Source organism: Fundulus heteroclitus, chromosome 5, assembly GCF_011125445.2.
Source record: "Fundulus heteroclitus isolate FHET01 chromosome 5, MU-UCD_Fhet_4.1, whole genome shotgun sequence".
Classification (NCBI taxonomy): domain Eukaryota; kingdom Metazoa; phylum Chordata; class Actinopteri; order Cyprinodontiformes; family Fundulidae; genus Fundulus; species Fundulus heteroclitus.
The window spans coordinates 30,027,017-30,046,165 of record NC_046365.1 but is presented as its reverse complement, the minus strand read 5'-3'; the positions used below and the strand labels follow the sequence as shown (position 1 = coordinate 30,046,165).

Sequence of the window (19,149 nt, the reverse complement as noted above, 5' to 3'; positions counted from 1 at the left end):
TTTTAGATCACTGTGCAAACTTGTCAAAGAGAGGCCGAACACATGGGACAAATATTTGGAGCTGTGATGTTTGGTCTCAGAACCAAAAAACAATCAACAACAAAGTTTTCACCATTCTTTGTCCTATTTGGAACCGAGGCTCGGCTCCCATGCGAGGTTCCAGACAATATTCTGGTGAGACATGACTTCATCGCTCAGTATTATATACTACATTCAGTGTCCTAGATTTAAAGAAAATATTTTAGGTCACATTTACTTTTAACTCTTTAATCAAAATTATTTCTGAATGAAGTAAAGTGATAACTGTGGTGGTCTTTCTTTCATAATACAATGCACTGTTTATCTACCCAAAGTGTCAACAAAAAAGTAATTATAATATACAGTTTTGTAAAAAATAAAGTGAAAGTTCAGATAATTCACATTCCATGTACAAAGTTCGTCCAACATTTTCATTTTATTTGGTTTTTAAACACATGAAATGTTTTTCTGATTATTTTAGTTAGGGATTAAAACCATATCAAAGTTTTTTGTAAATATTTCTCTCCCAGGTATGTTTTCATATCTAACATATCTAATGTTACACAGTAGACACCTTGCAAATGTCTCTGAATCCTTCATATATATGCTTTTTTTTTTTTTTTTCAACTCAGATTGACAGCAAAATTGAAGAGAGTCTAGATGAGGAGTCTGTGTTGGAGTCCATCCAAAAAAGGGATGAAATCTTCAAATTAGTACACCATAACATCAAAACAGTTCAAAACAAATACAAGTCAACAGCAACAGACACATCAGGACTATTCAAGGTTGGAGACAGAGTCTTACGAAAAAATGTAAGGAGCCAACAGCGAAAGGGTGGGAAGTTGGAACAAAACTGGACCGGTCCTTATACAATAGTAAAAATAAACAACAAAAGTGCAGACCTCCAATCAAAAACAGCTTTTTTGCCAAAAATCAGCACAGACCAACTGAAAATATTCCTGGAATCAGAACCCAAAATTCTACATAACTTTAAAAAAACAGAAAAACAGGACATCACCAACATTCCACCTGTTGTGGATCCAGACGTCACCACCCAGCCTGCAGAAGATCCTGCCTCCACCATTCCACCTGTTGTGGATCCAGACGTCACCACCCAGCCTGCAGAAGATCCTGCCTCCACCATTCCACCTGTTGTGGATCCAGACGTCACCACCCAGCCTGCAGAAGATCCTGCCTCCACCATTCCACCTGTTGTGGATCCTTACTCTGCCTCTGAATTTATGGAAGCAGCTATGGATCCTGGTGTGAGAACACTATCTGGCTGTGCGAAAGTAGAACAATGTATGCTTTTGTACACATTTTTAAGAAACTAATATGTGCATGTTTATCAGAAGACTTTCAGATGTAAAAGTATAATTCTTTCATGTCTTATTTTAGATATTCGGAAAGCCTGGGATGGCACTACAGCAGGTATAATTCTGTCCAAAATAGGTCCTAATAAATTATTTTACTCGGACATATGTCGAACAGCACCAGGAAGGGAACTGGAGAGCGAGGTAAGACATAATTGTCCTAGCTACCCCCCTATGAAATCTTACTTCACTGGATGGATATTATGACAATCAAATTATTCAGCTGGTTAACAAGCAACAATCCATTCATCCAGGTGATCAATGCCTACATGAAGCTTTTGGAGAAAAAACTTAATACATCCTCTGCTGAGAAAGTCATGTGTATTGACTCTTTTGCCATGACTGATGTGTGGCATAAGAAATTTCCACGCTTCAAGGTTTGTAGTTTTAAATGTCTGACAGCAGCCTTGAAAGGTGGCAAGATTCTGATATCAATACTTCTATTCCTTCAGTGGGATCCCACAGACTTCAAAACTTTATACGGCATTGTTAATGACAACCATCACTGGTTTGCTGTTGTAAGTGTTTACATACCATTGAATATGCATTTCATCTCCAATCCCTTTGCTTTAATCTAAGTTTATAAAAATTAAACTTTTTAATCTAAGTTTAAATATACAATCTAAAGTGTATTGAAACTTTGATTAAATTTTCAATACATGTGACTCCACATCATATGTGTTGAATTTTTCAATTCAAGTACCATACATTCATGTTACTTTACAGCAGTACAAGGCTGTTAAACTAATCATATCTGCTGTTGTCTTTCAAGATTATATATCCAAAACAGAGAAAATCTCTTCTTCTGGACTCGCTTGGGGAAGGTAGTCAGAAGTTGAGGAAATGCCAAGATATATCAAGGTATGCGTTATATTTTATTTTTATAAGAAAACTATATTCTTCTTCTGTTTTTTGTTGAGAAAGACGTAATTGTTATATTTTCTTAATTTTATATCAGTGACTCAATATCATATAAGCCAATAACAATAAATTTTTCTAATTGCCAAAATCCTATTCACAAGTAAATGTCTATGATGTATGCTTATCTTTGTGGGAAGTTGGAAAGGAACGCAATATCAAAATAATTTTCTTTTAAAAACTTATGTCAAAGTGAGCACACCCTTTTTCATGAACTTAACAGGAGTAAAGCATTTTTTTAAAGTAGCTAAGTGCTAATACCTTGATGTCTTTAGAGCTTTTATGAGGAATCAGGGAATGAATGTGTCAAGATGGGAATGCACCACACTTCCACATCCCCTGCAACCTGACTCAAATTCCTGTGGAGTGTTTGCCATAAAGGTATTAAAAAATTTACTCTTATATCATCCTGAGATATGTCTTGCATTATGTGTTTGTTGCTTGTATTTCAGTTTGTTGAAAAAGACAACAGCCTGTTTTTCCTGCTGGACCCAAGGATGTGGAAATACTACGTTGGCAGATTGCAGTCATTCTCTTGGAGGCCTCAGGTGATTAACAAAAGTAGCTTTTATAAGAAATATAAAAAAAAATCTGTGCTTTACAGTTTAACCACACCCATATGCTGATGCGTTGCTATGGCGATAGCATGGAGGCCAACAGAAAGCTGTTGTCAAGCGTGGAGAGCAGCATGGAGGAGCTTGACATGGCTGCGTTTGTAAAGAATTCCAAAGAACTGATCTCTAAAGTGATTGCAGTGTCCAGCGCCAGTCCATCCGAGACTCTGAAATCAGGCTATAACAGTCTGAGTCTCTACAGGTTTAATTTTAGCAAACAGGAAGAAATGCTGAAGAGTATTGTACACATTTGTACAAAATTTTACAAATGTGTACAAAAGCACACATTTGTACCTCAGTGTATTGACTTCAGTACATACCCAACTTCAGTCTTGACTGTACCAATGTTCACAAAGTGGTCAATTATTTTCTAAACATTTTCACCCTTACAGATGACTTGACATCTATCTGCTGCATCTGTGGACATGAAGAGGTGGATGACTCCCAAGATAATAAGACCATTATTTGGGTAAACACAGTTACAAATATAGTGTTTTAGAAAATGTTGACACTTTAGGATCAATATTTACAATGAAAAAATCTATTACACATACGATTAATAAACATTTAAATAAGATATCAGAGGCACAAGAAAACAGCTATGTGTAGCTCATGGTCTACAGACTGTGCTGGCTAAGGAGTTCCACAAAGCTTTACTGGCAATTTGAGCCCACATTTGTGACTGAACCACACATTAAGACATTCTTTGGGATTGTCAGTTAGTGAGACTGACCTTATGTCAGATGGCACAAAACACAAACATCAACTTCTATGTTTGTTTTAATACAACAACATATATTTAGAGTTAATGGACAGAAGGCAGATGATTCTGAAATATTTTTGGATATGTTGACCCACAAAGCATTTTTTGACTTGGCACAGAACAATGTTTGTCTGTGTTCAAGCATTATAGATGTACAAGACCTGAAGGTGTATCATAGTAAGCAGTTAAATAGACTGTGATGTTGTGCATTTATTGAATCTCTTTTGCTTGAATAAAACAGTAAACGGATGACTCAGTTCTAGTGATTCACCCGTTATTACATATCAATTCAAAAAAGTTTTAGATTTACAAATAAGAATAGCGACCCTGGTGGAAGAGCAAAACAAAGGTATCCTACAGTGTAGGGGTATAATAGCAACTTAAGAATGACACTGTCATTTTAATTGCATTTGAAATCTGTATCCATTAATACTATAATTAGAATAGAATTTGAGATTATTAAATACTCTTAATCTGCCATATATGTCCCAAGAATGATATTTATAAACTTTTACGTGTTAAAATTTGAAAATATTATGTGAAAAATTGTACTTCAAACTTGATATATGCTGTCAACATGACACATGAAATATTACAGTGAATCTAAACTTTTGTGCTCTGCAAATATCCTGTGATGTGTGCGCGAGGTGGTTTCACCATGCTTGCTTGGGATGTCCAGACACATCATCAACTTTTACTTGTGAAGCCTGTTAGGAGCCTAAACATGAAACATTACCGTAGTAGTACACCTTTTCTTTCATAGCTTTGCATTTGTACTGTGCAGCACTTATTATTTGATTTATTTTACATTTTCAAATAAACATGTTTGTATGATTTCTTAATTTCACTTGTAAAACCTATGTTTATACCAGTTACAGAAATGTTCACACTATCTGTTCAGTTTTAAACTAATGTTAAATAAATATTGTACTTTTGTAAATAGTTAATACATTGTTAAATTTTGATATTATCCTAACAATTATCTGTTTGTGTTCCTTTGTTTTTCTTATGTTGGAAATATAGATCATGCTTAAAAATGATACTGAACTGGTCATTCATTTCGAAAAGAAGGAGAATAAACATGAGATTGGCGACAACAATGGTCACATGGTGAATGTGAGGTTCTTGACCAACATGCAGAACACAACCACAGGAGAACAGAAATAAGATAAATTGTGTTTATTTTGAAACAGTAATAGGGAATGGGAGTAAGGATCTGAGCTCAGAAAAGAGCTCACAGGCTTGAATGCACACTGAGAAGATGACAGAGAGATGGTTAGTTTGAGGTTACAGGAAAATTGAAACCTGCAAGGTGAGAGGAACTGATCTCACTAGGGTGCAGGTAGGTTTCACTGGGAAGGAGGAATACTGTGGGTTTCAGGTATTGTACCCTTGTGGGTGTATTGGTGAGTCTTTCCAGGTTCACTGGAGTGCTCTTGAAAGAACGGAGATACCGTTCCCCCAGGGGGAACGCTATCTGATGGGTGAAATGTCTCCATCAGATAGTGTTCCCCCACTGTAAAACAGGAAACGGTATGTGATGGGAGATTTATGGCCATCAGATAGCGTTCCCCCACTGTAAAACAGGGGGAACGCTATCTGATGGGTGAAATGTCTCCATCAGATACCGTTCCCCCACTGTAAAACAGGGGGAACGTTATCTGATGTGAAATTTATGGCCAACAGATACCGTTCCCCCACTTTAAAACAGGGGAAACGGTATCTGATGGGTGAAATATGGCCATCAGATAGCGTTCCCCCACTTTAAGACAGAGGAAACGGTATCTGAAGGGAGATTTATGGCCATCAGATAGCGTTCCCCCACTGTAAAACAGGGAAAACGGTATCTGATGGGTAATATTGAGCATTAAATTGCATTGCCTTGTTTTTAATTCATATAGCATTATGCTATCTATCTATCTATAAATCGAGAACGCGCCGAATTCCCCGGATGTTGTTCTCGCCCGCCCTCTTTATCGAGCATGCATCAGAACAGACTTGTGCGTTCTTCAGACTGACCGCTTGCCCAGAATGCACCGCGGCCGCAGCTTGATTTGAGACAGCGCAAACAGAGCTCACAGCGGTAAGTAAAAAATTCCCTTTTCTGCTGCTGTTGTTGTTCAAAAGTACGTTTTAAGATCGTTTGAGGCGAGAACATTATACTTTTAAGCTTCCCTATGTGGCCTGTTTACAGAGTTAGTGCGTAATTAAAAAAAGTAGTGTGCATAATACCGCTGGTTATGATTTATTTATTTTGTGTTTATCTGACTGACGTGTGTTGCTTTATTAACTCAATACTTGCTGGAATAAATTGTAAATGTCTCCCTAGGACGACAGCAGCATATAAAATAAATAAATAAATACATTCTATAAATGTTTTTCCTATCTAAGTGAGTTTCTTCTGAGTCAGGACATGAATAATTGAGAGGAGAAAGAGGGAAAGAAAACAATAGCAATAATAGTATATGAAAAAACAGACATTTATTTTATACAAATGTTTAATCTTTGGAACAGAATGAAGGTGTAATATATTCAACAAATTATTAACAGTTACTAACATGGTTTAAAAAAAGAAATAACTCAGATTAAGATCTTATACAAATAGACAATGCCTATAAACTTACAATTAAAAATAGTTGGAATGGAAATTATTTAATGATTATTTAATGTTTTTTCACAGGTGGTGAAAAAAAGAAATGAAGCAGCATGTGAACATGACTAGAACTGATCTACATTAGGTCAGGTGTAGTCATGTTTACTTAAACATGCAGCCAGCTGGAGCAGCTCCCTGGTTTCAGCCGCTGGATATCCTCCTCTGGGTCCACCTCCTCATCCTCCACGTCCAGCTGGTCACCTGCCTCTATACTAATATTGTGGAGGATGCAGCAGGCAGCGATTACTTTTGGGGCAAACGTCGGGCGGACCTCCAGCACCCTTAAGATGAAACGCCATCGTGTCTTCAGACCACCAAAGGAACGCTCAGTGATGTTAATGAGCCTTGGCGTGGTGCCTGTTGTAGCGTGCCTCCACTAGACCTGTACCAAATATAAAATTAACTTGTAATTTAGGTAATATGCTGATTTGTCTTAATCTTCTATCCAATTAATATAATCTATGTATCAGTTGTGTGTCATTGCTGGCTCTATTTAAGGACAAGAAGGTAAGAGATCTTACTGGCAAGCTGTTTCCCTATAGGATGCACCACAGGCCAGCCAGCAGAGGGTCACCAGCACCTCTATCTCCTGTGGCCATCCATGGACCTCCTGGATGGGCAGCAGCTGAAGGAGGAGGACGATGGTGGCCCTGTTTAGCTAGAAAGCTAGTTTCAGGTCTCCTTCATTAAAAAATATTTGGAGGATCGGCACAGAGGTGTTTATCCTCACATATTTTGTTTCTGTTTCTTCCTGTAAATAAAAAATGCCAAATGTTACCATAATTGTTTTTGTCACCTTTTCTATGCATAAAACTATACCTGTTTAACATGCAGATTATTATAGTTCTCAAGAAAGAAAAGGTAAAATGTATAGTAAATGTAACAAATGGCTTCCCTTCTCTGGTATTTTTACCATTTCACTGAAAAAATGGGCTGAACTAACTGCACATAATTTATAGATTAATCACTGTAAAGGTGGACAGACATAAAAATGTTTTTTTTTCCTTTCTTAATGATCAGTGCTGTGAAAGTCAGGAGGTGCAATAAAGTAGCTTAACCCTACTGTTACTAATGTTAAAATTGGGTCTTCATTTTTATTAATATAGGAAAAATAGTCACAATTTCAACCTGATCACGTTTTTGATACCATCCTCAATGTTTTTTTAAAGATAAAAGTAGGAAATAGGCTGTCAATCTTAAAATGCCTACCAGTTGGCAATAGATGGGTTAGCAAAGCCTGCCTTCTGAGCCTCCTCTGCCGCATCAATCTTCTCCTTGCTCAGATTTGCCTCCTCAACTGCATCACCTCCTCTTCAGCCTGCTGGTAAAGCTGACCAACGACCGAAGCAACAGCAATATTGCTCGTATCGCTCATTTTGCTTCTACAAAGTGCTGATTTTTAAAGAAGATTCAATCGCCTCTACAACTACAACAATTACAACTCCCCACATGAAATTCACGCTATTGCTGATTTTATACCCACAGTTCTGTAATTATTTTAGATATTTTTTATACTTTTTAGAAATTAATTTAAATAAAAAACGTTTTCAATAAGATATGATGGTGTAGTGTATAAATAGTTTTGAACGTTAAAGGAATGCTCAAGCGCTGTGGTTGTGATGACGTCACGAGTATACTTCTGTTCCAATGCACAATACGTGCTGCGTGCTCGCGTTCTCGTCAAGTCCGATCTTCCTGTGTTCTTACCGAGAACAGACTTCACGAGAACGCGAGTACGGACTCGCGTTCTTGTGAATTGAGAAACGGCCCGTATCTGATGGGGAAACGCGGATTGACGTAACACCGGCAGCCCCGCCCACGCTCCCGCAGCCAGAACTGGAACTCGGCACCACGGAGGGGGCGGTACCAGCAACAGCAGCGGCGACAGCAGTGGAACCGGTACGTGCCCCGGGGACAGAATTACGGCTCATACCGTAATAATTACCGGCAGTCTGTGGACCCGAACTTTAACGAAAAGGTCCGAGCCTTGCACAGACTGCTGAAGGCGACACATCATTTAAACAATGTGTCGCGGGATGACCGTGACCCGCCCGGCCTCCAGCGGATCACGGACAGTCTGGCTTCCACCATCAAGCCAGCTCATCCCAGCCAAAAAACCCTCGATTTGATCCAGGGAAACGCCAGGAACTGGGCGTTTAACACTATCACCATCCTGAGGGACCATTATGCGGAGGTCCGCGCTGCGGAGAAGAAGACGCTCCTGAGCATCGGTGGTGACCTCCTGGCTCCGCTGGAAGTGGCTGTTAGATGGCCACAGTGGAACCTGGGCAGGAGATTCAACCTGGGGACGGCTGAGGTCCAGTTGTTCCTGGTTGAGGAGGAGCAGAGGGCAGCTTCTCCATCATCCTCCTCGCGGTTGCCTGTTGCTTCCCCTGCCGCCCACGTCGCCCCATCGCCGCCTCCCTCCTCTTCCTCCAGCACGCCCTCAGCACACCGGATGGAACCGCGGGACCATGATGTGGACAGCGAGGAGGACCAGGACGGATCACCGCACCACTCACAGCCTCCACCGCGCTCATCTCCTCCATCCGCTGAGGCGCACGACCCTCCTGCACCTCCCAGCCCCGTGATGACCACCCCAGCGGCCATGGCGACGCCTCCTCACAGCGGCTGGACCCCGCCAGCAGCGATCGACCCCCTCCACCACCCACTAATGAAGGCACTCCTCTTCCTCAGCGCCAACAGAGATCCTGCCGCTCATGCAGAAGAGCCTGCCCTGCTCCGGGGACACCGCAGACGGCTCCTCCTCTTCCTCCTGGGACGACAGCGTCCCCCACAGCTGACGGGGACCTCTGCAGCACCTCTGATGTTCACCAGGGGGAGTTGAGCAGCCAGGAGGCTGCAGATGCAGCCACAGCCTGCACAGTCGCAGACCTCCAGCTCTGCAGAATTCAAGAGGGGGTCTTTATTGGGACCGAGGACGACTGCCCTGCACCGGAGGCTGCAGATCAGCACCCAGCGGAGACTCACTTTCGGCTCCAGGGTGTGGACCTCAGTCCCAGCCGCAGTTTCCTCCACCGGTGAGCCCGCGGCTCCATCAGATGCTCAGGTAATGGCTGCAGCCAAACACATAGGGACAATAAATAAAACCCGGGACTGGTCCCTAAGCCTGCACAAAAAGTTTGTGGTTGTGGGGGACTCTAATGTCCACCTGCACCTGACGTGCAGGTGGACAGCTTCCCTGGTGCCAAGTGGAGGCACCTGACCCACCTGCTGGAGAGGACGCCGGTGGCTGAGGACGTGGAACGGATGATCCTCTCCCTGGGCATCAACCACAGGACCCAGAGGGACAAGAAGGGAGCTGTGAAGGAGATGAGGGCAGCACTGAGGGCAGCAAGGGTCACGTGCTCTAATGCAGAGGTCTTTGTGCCTGTCATTAACTTCTCCCCACAGCTACCCCTCCAGGAACAGGTGAACCTCACCTACATGAACAGCCGCATCTCACAGCGTAACTGCCACATCCCTGCGCTGGAGAAGAAGGCCTTCACGGTTACCGGTGACAACGTCCACTGGTCCAAGGCCACCGCGACCCGCATGCTTAAACACTGGAGTGAGTGGCTAAATTAGATGGCCCCGAGAGCCTGCAAAGGCAAGAGGGGCATTCCAATATTGTAAATAAAAATGTATGTAACCTGTCTAAAAGCTTTGCCCTCAGTGATGCACAGTGTTCCCTTCTGAACAGGGGTTTAACATTTATTCCCACCCAGGGTAACAACAACAGGGAGAAAATTAAAACATTAATGAGGTATGACCTGCAGAAATACCACAGAAGGGTTAAATTGGCCATTTATTATAAAGATGATGTTGATAATAATAAAAATGAATACTTACCTTTTATGCCGGAGTCAGACTGGTCTCCTCCAATTAACTCTCTCCCTCCTGAGGTGGAGAAATTGATTTCCCAAGACCTGAAATATTTGGATAAAGAATTTAAATTTATTAAAACTATACCTAACCTAACCATAGAAGAAACTAAAGCTCTTAAAGAACTGATGAACAATAATGAGATTGTGATTAAACCTGCTGATAAAGGCAGCGCCATTGTTATGGACAGAGAGCAATATCTGTGGGAGGGATACAAACAGTTATATAATTAGACATATTATAAGAAATTAGACACCCCTATTTATATAGATACACCCCCACTAATTGATAAAATCCTGGAGACCCTGCACAAAAAGAAATTCATTAATGCAAAGCAGAAATCTTACCTGCGTGGCTCCTCTGAACCCAGGGCAAGGAGGTTCTATCTGCTCCCTAAGATCCATAAGGAACCTGAAAAGAGGAGCAAACCATTTCAGATCCCTCCTGGGAGGCCTATAGTTTCCGACTGTAATAGTGAATCATATCACACAGCGGAGTTTATTGATTATTATTTGTATCCCCTCTCAATTCGGCACCAAAGTTATATCAAAGACACCTATGATTTTGTGGAAAAAATCAAATCAATCTCGTTACCTCAGGACTCTATTCTATTTACCATTGACATCGACAGTTTGTACACAAATATCGATATAGATGAAGGAATTGGCTGCATTAAAAACATTTTTAAAATATCCCAATTCGAGGAGGCCAGACAGAGAACTCATTCAATTGTTAGAGATTAATTTAAAAAGAAATGACTTTATATTCGATGGCCAATTTTTCCTCCAAATCAAGGGTACTGCCATGGGCAAAAAGTTTGCACCAGCCTACGCAAACATCTTCATGGCCGAGTGGGAGGCCGGGGCCCTGAAGTCTTGCAGGAAGGCCCCCCTGCATTACTACAGGTACCTGGATGACATCTGGGGAGTCTGGACCCATTCGGAAGCAGAATCTCAAGAATTCCTCCATCACCTAAACACTTACAATCCATCCATCAAGGTTAAGTCCACCACCAGCGTTAAAGCGGTCGACTTCCTGGACACCACCACATACAAAGGAGAACAATTTGATACAACACATAAATTAGATTTAAAGGTTTTCTTTAAACCCACAGACACACATGCTCTTTTATTCAAAACCAGTTACCATCCAAAACACACATATGCGGGCCTTATTAAATCCCAGCTCTTCCGATTTCACAGAATTTGCACACAAAAATCAGACTTTGAGGAGGCAGCTAGGACGCTCTTTTCAGCGCTTTATAAGAGAGGATATTCCAGATCCTTCCTGAGAGCATGCAGGAAGAGCCCCCCGATTCATCACCGATGATCCCCCTGATCACTCAATTCTCCTCCTCAGCAGGACGCTTTGTTCATGGTGTCAAACAGAATTTCACTAAATTCCAATCTGACACATCTTTGCTACCAAACCACAGGATAATTGCGGCCTACAAAAGAAATAAAAACCTGAGGGATTTCCTCGTCCGTGCTGAGGTAGGCCTCTAAAGACACCAAAGGCCAGAGGTCAGGGTGGATTCTTCAAACAGCTGCACTGGGTAAGGAACAGATTTAACAACACAATTTTCAAATCAGACCGATCAGGACACCCTAAATCGGGGACTTCCGGCGGCACGAGGGTGGCGATGGCTGCGTGAAAACTTCTCTCCTGACCAAACTGCCATAAACCCCCATACATCCCAGGAGATTTGCTTAGCAAAATTTCAATAGTTGATACTAATGTCGGGGGGAGACGAACGGGGCCCAAGTATGTCGTTAAGGAGCAAAAAAAAGGACACTGACATGGAAAACACGGGTGGCAGCGACGAGGCTATGCTAGGCGAGACGGTCTCATTAGCCTCCATCCGTAACGTTATAGGTGAAGCCATGGGTAGTGCTACATCTGAGCTGGAGAACAATATTTCTCAACAGTTTTCAGACTTCCGGAGTAATATTCAAGAGGACATTAAAAAACAACTTGGCGAAATGAGAACGGATATTAATCTGAAGATGGAGGAGACCGTGAAGAAAATTGAAGCGGTGTCGCAGAGACTGGGGGAAGCTGAGGAACGGGTAGGAGAGGTGGAGACATTCAATACGGAAGTAAACGAAGTTTTAAACCAAATGCAGAAAACTTAACTCCAACTGAAATCGAAATTAACCGAACTCGAGGGGCACTCCCGCCGTAATAATATAAGGATCTACGGCATAAAGGAAGGAGCCGAGGGCACCTCCATGATAAACTTTGTGAAAAACCTCATTCAGACTGAACTGGGTGAGGACATCGGCCCAGACGAACTGGAGCGCGCTCACAGAGCACTCGGATCCAGACCAGCTGATAACGCCCCCCCGAGATCAACAATCGTTAAATTCCTGAAATACTCGACTAAAGAGAGGATTATCAGCGCAGCGTGGAAAAAAACCCATCACAGCTGACGGCAACAGGATTTTCTTTGACCATGACTACGCAACGGCTGTTATGGAAAAAAGGAGGGAATATCTGCCGATCAAGAAAGTACTGAAAGAAAAGGGAATTAAGTTCCGCACACCGATGACAAAAATGCGTGTTTTTCTGGACTCGGGGACAGTTCTATATGACAACGCGGATCAAGCCGGAGATGACCTACGAGCAAAGGGGTTCCCGATCCCACCGAGACCCGAAGGCAGATCGAGAGAGACGGCACAGCCACGCTCCAGCTGGGAGCAGGTGACACGCCCCCGACGCAGAGACGGCAGGGATTATCATCAAAGGATCCGGGACAAACTCCGCAGATTTCAACCAGAGACTGATGCGGACGCCGAGGACTGTTGATCCACACCGTTCCCATGGTAACACCAGCTTTCCTAAACACCTGGTGATGTTCCCGCTTTTGTTACTGGACACTGGACAGCGACGGTAGGCTGAACTCTTCAGACCACCTGAATAACATTCACCTGTTATCTCATCTAAACGGTCTGTCACAAAATTTAAATGCACTCCTATATCACTTGTAAGTCATAAAGAGTACAGTAGGTTCTTTAAGTGCACTATTGAGTATATCCCTTTTAAACGTGTAGTTTTCAGCTGAATGCTAGGCTGGACCTTCTCCACCAGGTTTATTTTACTTGCAGTGCCCTTTTTCACAATACAGTATACTTGTTGATTTCCATAGGCCGAGTTTTTTATTTAACTTTAATTTCAAAATAAGGCAGTAGGTTAGTGGTTTTTAAATGACAATCACCCACAACTTGAGGGGGCCCCGCAACTTAGCGGCTGAAACATCCCCCTACACAAGAGGTCCAGGAAAAACCTCTTCGATGGAAGACCATTGTTTGTTCACTGTCATGTTCTACTGTTGTGACTGTGTTGTTATTTTTGTTCTTGGTTCTTATTTGCTGTTCTTAGGGGAGGCGAGTGAATGCTTAGAGAACACTGGTCCATAACTGAGTAACAAGGAATATAAGGTTATCACCCTAAATGTCAATGGCTTGTCGACTCCTGTCAAGAGAAGTAAAGTGATATCAAAACTAAAAAGGGAAAAGGCACAAATTATATTCTGTCAAGAAACCCATTTAACAGATCAGGAACATGAGAAGTTGAAGAAAATGGGTTTTAGACACACCTACTATTCATCCTTCAAAACAGGACGCAAGAGGGGCGTGGCAATTTTGATGCCAAATAAGGTTCACTTTGAATTTCAGTCAGAGACCAAAGACAAGGAGGGCAGGTTTATTATGGTAAGAGGCAAACTAGATGACAGAGATGTGACTCTGTTGAACGTGTATGCTCCTCCAGGCAGCAACAAAACATTCTACAAGAAGATATTTGATTTAATAGCATTCCAATCAGCTGGAGTCTCAATCTGTGCAGGTGATCTCAACATAATTCTAAACCCAAAGTTAGACACTTCTAATCAAAAAAGGAAATCCACCCCCACCGAAAGATGGGTTAAAAGAAAAATTAAAGACCTAGGTCTGATAGATGTCTGGAGGGATTTTCACCATCAAGAAAAACAGTTCACTTTCTACTCAAGCCGTCACAACGCACACTCAAGAATCGACTACTTATTCGTGCATAACACAGAGAGGCACAGGCTTAAGGAATGTGAAATTTCCCAGAGAGATATATCAGATCACTCCTGCGTCCACTTAAAACTACATCTTGATACTAGACCCAAAACGACAACGTGGAGATTAAATGTAAACATGTTAAACAGTCCTGAGTTTAAAGAGAAAATAAAGAAAGAATTGAAAACCTATTTGGATGATAATGACGACGGAAATGTGAATCCAGTGATGCTTTGGGATGCCGCCAAGGCAGTCTTGCGGGGGAAAATTATATCAGAATCTGCATTTATTAAAAAAATGAAAACCCAGAAACTCTTAAACCTACAGAAAGAACTAGCAGAACTGGAACAACAACATAGTAAGAGTAAAGATCCACATTTACTCATACGGATGAGACCACTCAAACAAGAAATAGACAAAATTTACTGTGATGAACTGGAAAAAAATCTGAGGTTTACAAAACAGAGATACTACGAGGCAGGCTCCAAAGCGTCCAAACTGCTGGCCTGGAGGCTGCGAAAACAGCAGTCAGAAAACACAGTTTACAAGATAAGGGATCCTACCACTAAAACAGTTACACATAAACTAGAGAGTATAAAAAAAGCTTTTGAGAAATTTTACCAGACCCTGTATACTCAACCCTCCCCATTTGATTCAGCTAAAGTAGAAGAGTTCTTGAACCGACTAGATCTGCCCTCCCTGGGGGAATCACAAAATGGAAAATTAATAAAGGAAATATCAGTCGAAGAGATCGATAAGGCGATCTCCTCCCTGAAGTCTTCTAAGTCCCCAGGGACGGACGGGTTTCCAGGGGAATGGTATAAATCGTTTAGGGAGCAGTTAATTCCAATGTTACATAAAAGTTTTAATTTTACCTTGAGGGAGGGAGTCCTACCTCCATCTTGGAGGGAGGCCACGGTCTCAGTGATTCCAAAAGAGGGTAAGGACCCAAAGGAATGCGGATCTTACAGACCTATCAGTGTTTTAAACCAAGATTATAAATTATTCACAACTATTCTAACCAAAAGAATGGAGGAAGTGATGCCTTTTCTGATTGATGAAGATCAAACCGGGTTTATTAAGGGCAGACAAACTCAGGATAACATAAGGAGAACCCTTCATACTATTGAACATATAAAAAAGGAGAAAATTGGAGCTGCCCTACTTAGAATGGACGCAGAAAAGGCATTTGATTCGGTGGGGTGGGAATTTCTCTATGCAGTCATGGAAAAATTTGGTTTTCATGAAAAGTTCATTAAAGGCATTAAAACATTATACACATCCCCCATAGCCAGAATTAAGGTAAACGGGGACTTGTCAGGAACTATCCACCTACAACGTGGCTGCCGTCAGGGCTGCCCAGCCAGCCCAGTGCTCTTTAATCTCTATATCGAACCTCTTGCTCAAGCCATAAGACAGAACCCCATCCTGGAGGGCATCACAATAAAAGGCATAGAACATAAAATATGTCTTTACGCAGATGATGTCTTGGTCAGCCTAAAGAATCCAGAGTCGGGTATTCCAAGATTAATGGATTTCCTGTGTGTGTATGGAACCCTGTCAGGCTATACCCTTAATGTCGATAAAACACAAGCCTTGACATTCAACTTTGTCCCATCGATGGATCTTAAAAACAAGTATAAATTCAACTGGGACTCTACCTTTATTAAATACCTGGGTGTGAAATTAACAAAAGATTTAACACAGTTATTCTCAGAGAATTATGTAAGTATTAATTCCCGGATAAAGGAAGATCTGGATAGATGGACCTCCTTACCCCTAGAACTGGGTAACAGAATTCTGACAATTAAGACAAATATCTTACCCAGATTACTCTATTTGTTTCAGTCCTTACCCATTTGTGTCCCTGAGAGTCAATTTAGAGACTGGGATAAGTCGATATCCCGCTTTATCTGGAATGGCAAAGCTCCCAGGGTCAGATATAAAACTTTACAGCTGCCTAAATGTAGTGGGGGGATGGGCTTGCCATGCCTTAAAGACTACTATTTAGCGGCACAAATAAGACCACTGCTGCTCTGGTGCAATAAAGACTATTTTGCGAAATGGAAAGAGGTGGAGTTATCACTGTCGGACAGACCTTTACAGAGCCTATTAGCAAACCCAATCTTAGCTAAACAATATGATATCCAGAGCCAGTGGGTTAGATTCTCTATAGAAATTTGGTTTGGCCTGGTGAAACAACTTAATATTCAGAAAGAGATTAGAATTTTAATGTGGCCAACCCTTGACCCAGATTTTAAACCAGGTATGAGTGACGGAGGTTTTACCCAATGGGCGAGAAAGGGACTCTCCACCTTATGTCTTCTAATCGAAGACCAGGATTTCATAGACTTTAAAACCATCTCGGACAGATATGGTCTCGCCCGGCAGGATTTCTATAGGTATCTCCAACTCCGGCACTACTTCGATAAGAACATTAAAGGACTATTAGAGCAAAATATATCAAGTATCACGAAAATGTTTTTCAAAGCCTATAATTCAAAACTGTCCAAAAAGATTATTGGTGATCTGTATAGACATATATCGGACCTAAGAGGCCACTCGACAAACTATATTAAAGAAAAATGGGAAAAAGAATTGGGAACCGTAATTACTTTTGAAGACTGGACAAATATAATTGACACCCAAATCTCCACTACGTCCTCACAACTGTGGAGAGATTTCTCCTGGAAAAATTGCATTCGATTTTTTATAACACCAAAGCAAAAGTGTAAACAGACTGGACAACAACCTGTATGCTGGAGAAGTTGCGGACATGGTATGGCAGATCATACACACATATTCTGGAGTTGCCCCGCTCTTAAACCCTTCTGGAAAGAAGTCCAAAGCACAACCAGAGAAGTCTTGCAGTACAACTTTGATTTTACTTGCCTGTCATTCTACCTAGGTAACATGGACACTGAACTACCAAAGAAAGACAGATACCTCTTAAAAATTTTCATGGCAGCGAGCAAAAAAGCCATAACAAGAAGATGGCTTAATATGGAACCTCCCACGATTAATCAGTGGAAAGCCATAATTAAAGACATTCAAACTATGGAACTGCTAACCTTTAGTCTTAGATTACAAAGGGACAAAGGCAACGCCCTCTGGGAAAAATGGAATATCTACACCACAAGACAAGGTGATAACCTTCCTTAAGGCTTTGTATATTTTGGTTTAGGAAAACAATGACCATAATGCTATAATCAGTGGCGACTTACTCGCAACCCCCTGGTTTCGGTTGTGTGTTCTTATGTTCTTAGGAATGTGTGTATGCGTATAAGTACAAATATGTTCGATTAATATGTCTACTTAGACACGTAAGGGTATGTGAACTCTTGCACATTCGTGCTCAGATGCACTGGCTTATGTGTACATGTTTATTTTCTGTTCTTTCCATTTTTGTTGTTTATTTTCTCCTTCACCAATTTGGGCACATAGTGGTCAGCACTTTAATAATTGCCTGCCATCATATACATACCCTGACAGTCTTTGTACTGATGATACACATGTTCTGTGCAAAAAACTTGAAAAAATAAAGTTATAAAAAAAAAGGACACCCTAAATCAAAAAATTGTGTTTATTTGATAACATGCCAAATCTGTAAGATCCAGTATGTGGGCGAAACGGGAAACAGCCTCCTGACCCGATTTACGCAGCACAGGTACAACGTTCAAAAACAAAAAAACACACAGCTTCCCCTAGTGCAGCATTTCATAGACCATGGCTGGGATGCACTCTCAGCACTTGTGTTGGAGTGTAACCCAACCTGGTCTGCAGCCCATAGGAGAAGGGCTGAAAGGATTTGGATCCACAGGCTGGACACGCTCCTCCCAAGAGGTCTGAATGAGAGGTAGGCTCCACGGGAGATGCTCCTGACAGGACGTGCCCGTGCACTGGGGGGAGGGAGGGGTCGAGGGGGAGGGGGGGAAGAGGGTTTGGGCCCTCTGACCCTAACCCACAGGTGTCAAACTCAAGGCCCGCGGGCCGAATCCGGCCCGTCAAGAAAAATTATCCGGCCCTCAAGAGCCAAAAAAAAAAAAGGCATATCATGTCATAAAGTAGAGGTATATATCCTTTTAAAGTGTATAAAGTGGCTAAAACTGTGCCTCCTGTAAGTCTAACTCACCCAATATCAACTTTTTTTTTGCAGATAAACTATATAAATGGTGCCTAAGGGTGCTACTTTTATGTGACTGTGCATTTTTTATACTACTATGTGAACTAGAATGAAATTATGAAATGAAAAGTATCGTCTATACACATGCAACCGGCCCTTTTAATGACTTCATGACGCCAAAGTGGCCCCATATAGAAATGAGTTTGACACCCCTGCCCTAACCCAAACCCCAACCCTAAACCCCAACCCTTACCGGCCAGAGCCTCCTGTCTAGGATGTGCTCCCGTGTCCTGCCTTCTCTGTGACGACCTTGATGGTGGTCCAGCTCCTGTTAAAAGGAAAAAAGACCGGGTTATTATTATCATCTCCCTTCACTTACCTCCTAATGTGGATTCCTCCAGCCTGTGGACTTCTGTGGTATGCCTAAACCCAACCCTCCATCCCAGCAGGTCTTACTTTGACCCCTTATCTGTTGCCTCTACCCAAGGGCCTTTCACTAACCTTAACCTCCTAGGAGGTGTTTGCCTAAACCCAACTTCCCAGGGGCTGCATGCCTAAACCCAACTTCCCAGAGGTTGCATGCCTGAACTTAACCTAGGGGAGTCCTGGCCTAAACCTAACCTCCCCTGTTATAGACCTCACCTTGAACCCTGTGGATCCAGCCTAACCCTGGATTTTTATAATAAATAATAAGTTAATAAATACACAAACGAATAAATACGGTATATCTAAATAAATAAATAAATAAATACTAAAAAA

The 19,149-nt window shown here is 41.8% G+C and overlaps 1 long non-coding RNA gene across 1 annotated transcript; it reads left to right on the top strand.

Moving 5' to 3' along the window:
• Nucleotides 1-1,461: 1,461 nt before the first annotated feature.
• Nucleotides 1,462-2,774, top strand: LOC118563204. The gene is made up of 6 exons (XR_004931098.1): nucleotides 1,462-1,535; nucleotides 1,646-1,768; nucleotides 1,844-1,909; nucleotides 2,164-2,252; nucleotides 2,585-2,690; nucleotides 2,762-2,774. It is a non-coding gene; the product is annotated as an uncharacterized LOC118563204 (long non-coding RNA).
• Nucleotides 2,775-19,149: the final 16,375 nt, after the last annotated feature.